Consider the following 3,236-nt stretch of genomic DNA (forward strand, 5'->3'; position numbering starts at 1 on the left):
ATAGGATGCAAAACTGGGCTGAGAAGTGGCAGATGGAGTTCAACCCAGACAAGAGTGAGGTGTTCATTTTGGTAGGTCAAATATGATGACAGAATATAGTATTAACGGTAAGACTCTTGGCAGTGTGGAGGATTGGAGGAATCTTGGGGTCAGAGTCCATAGGACACACGAGGTTGCTGCGCAGGTTGACTCTGTAGTTAAGAAAGCATACAGTGCATTGGCATTCATCAATGGTGGGATTGAATTTAGGAGCCCAGAGGTAAGATTGCAGCTATATAGGATCCTGGTCTGACCCCACTTGGAGTACTGTGCTCAGTTCTGGTTGCCTCACTATAGGAAGGTTGTGGAAACCATAGAAAGGATGCAAAGGAGATTTACAAGGATGTTGCCTGGATTGGGGAGCATGCCTTATGAGAATAGGTTGAGTGAACTTGGTCTTTTTTCCTTGGAGGGGTGGAGGGTGAGAGGTGACCTGATAAAGGTGTATAAAATGATGAGAGGCATTGATCATGTGGATAGTCAGAGGCTTTTTCCCAGGGCTGGAATGGCTATCATGAGAGGGCACAGTTTTAAAGTGCTTGGAAGTAGGTACAGAGGAGATGTCAGGGGTAAGTTTTTTACACAGAGTGGAGAGTGCGTGGAACGGGCTGCCACCAACAGTGGTGGAGGTGAACATAGAATATAGAATAGTACAGCACAGTACAGGCCCTTCGGCCCACAATGTTGTGCCGACCCTCAAACCCTGCCTCCCATATAAGCCCCCACCTTAAATTCCTCCATATACCTGTCTAGTAGTCTCTTAAGCTTCACTAGTGTATCTGCCTCCACCATCGACTCAGGCAGTGCATTCTACGCACCAGCCACTCTCTGAGTAAAAAACCTTCCTCTAATATCCCCCTTGAACTTCCCACCCCTTACCTTAAAGCCATGTCCTCTTGTATTGAGCAGTGGTGCCCTAGGGAAGGGGCGCTGGCTATCCACTCTATCTATTCCTCTTATTATCTTGTACACCTCTATCATGTCTCCTCTCATCCTCCTTCTCTCCAAAGAGTAAAGCCCTAGCTCCCTTAATCTCTGATCATAATGCATATTCTCTAAACCAGGCAGCATCCTGGTAAATCTCCTCTGTACCCTTTCCAATGCTTCCACATCCTTCCTATAGTGAGGCGACCAGAACTGGACACAGTACTCCAAGTGTGGCTGAACCAGAGTTTTATAGAGCTGCATCAATACATCGCGACTCTTAAACTCTATCCCTCGACTTATGAAAGCTAACACCCCATAAACTTTCTTAACTACCCTATCTACCTGCGAGGCAACTTTCTGTGGACATGTACCCCCAGATCCCTCTCTCCTCTACACTACCAAGTATCCTGCCATTTACTTTGTACTCTGCCTTGGAGTTTGTCCTTCCAAAGTGTACCACCTCACACTTCTCCGGGTTGAACTCCATCTGCCACTTCTCAGCTCACTTTTGCATCCTACCAATGTCTCTCTGCAATCTTCGACAATCCTCTACACTATCTACAACACCACCAACCTTTGTGTTGTCTGCAAACTTGCCAACCCATCCTTCTACCCCCACATCCAGGTCGTTAATAAAAATCACAAAAAGTAGAGGTCCCAGAACAGATCCTTGTGGGACACCACTAGTCACAATCCTCCAGTCTGAATGTACTTCCTCCACCATGACCCTCTGCCTTCTGCAGGCAAGCCAATTCTGAATCCACCTGGCCAAACTTCCCTGGATCCCATGCCTTCTGACTTTCTGGATAAGCCTACCGTGTGGAACCTTGTCAAATGCCTTACTAAAATCCATATAGATCACATCCACTGCACTACCCTCATCTATATGCCTGGTCACCTCCTCAAAGAACTCTATCAGGCTTGTTAGACATGATCTGCCCTTCACAAAGCCATGCTGACTGTCCCCAATCAGACCATGATTCTCTAAATGCCCGTAGATTCTATCTCTAAGAATCTTTTCCAACAGCTTTCCCACCACAGACGTAAGGCTCACTGGTCTATAATTACTCGGACTATCCCTACTACCTTTTTTGAACAAGGGGACAACATTCGCCTCCCTCCAATCCTCGGTACCATTCCCGTGGACAACGAGGACATAAAGATCCTAGCCAGAGGCTCAGCAATCTCTTCCCTCGCCTCGTGGAGCAGCCTGGGGAATATTCCGTCGGGCTCTGGGGAATTATCCGTCCTAATGTATTTTAACAACTCCAACACCTCCTCTCCCTTAATATCAACATGCTCCAGAACATCAACCTCACTCATATTGTCCTCACCATCAAGTTCCCTCTCATTGGTGAATACCAAAGAGAAGTATTCATTGAGGACCTCGCTCACTTCCACAGCCTCCAGGCACATCTTCCCACCTTTATCTCTAATTGGTCCTACCTTCACTCCTGTCATCCTTTTCTTCTTCACATAATTGAAGAATGCCTTGGGGTTTTCCTTTACCCTACTCACCAAGGCTTTCTCTTGCCCCCTTCTTGCTCTTCTCAGCCCCTTCTTAAGCTCCTTTCTTGCTTCCCTATTTTCCTCACTAGACCCATCTGATCCTTGCTTCCTAAACCTCATGTATGCTGCCTTCTTCTACCTGCCTAGATTTTCCACCTCACTTATCACCCATGGTTCCTTCACCCTACCATTCTTTATCTTCCTCACCGGGACAAATTTATCCCTAACATCCTGCAAGAGATCTCTAAACATCGACCACATGTCCGTAGTACATTTCCCTGCAAAAACATCATCCCAATTCACACCCGCAAGTTCTAGCCTTATCGTGAATACTATAGGATCTTTTAAGAGGCTCCTGGAGAGGTTTATGGAGCTTAAAAAAATAAAGGGCTATGGGTAACCATAGGTAATTTTTAAGGTAGGGACATGATCGGCACAGCTTTGTGGGCCGAAGGGGCCGTATTGTGCTGTAGGTTTTCTATGTTTCTATTTCCAAACTGATTGCCGCTCCGGTTACAACATCGACTGCAGTCCATATAGTCTTCGCAATCCATTACGAAAAGTGCACATAAAGTTCTTTAAAGTTGTCCTTGAGGTAATTTAGATATTTAGATTGTAAGTAGTATACCGACGATTCACACTCACCGCACTCACTCACTCGCCCGATACCGGACAGCGCCGAAAACATCGCCCGCCAGCCAATCAGAGCAATTGTTATTAAACGGTATGAAGAATGCGCCCTGCGTTTCTAGGGTAACGGC

This window comes from Mobula birostris, chromosome 14, assembly GCF_030028105.1.
Source record: "Mobula birostris isolate sMobBir1 chromosome 14, sMobBir1.hap1, whole genome shotgun sequence".
Lineage (NCBI taxonomy): Eukaryota > Metazoa > Chordata > Chondrichthyes > Myliobatiformes > Myliobatidae > Mobula > Mobula birostris.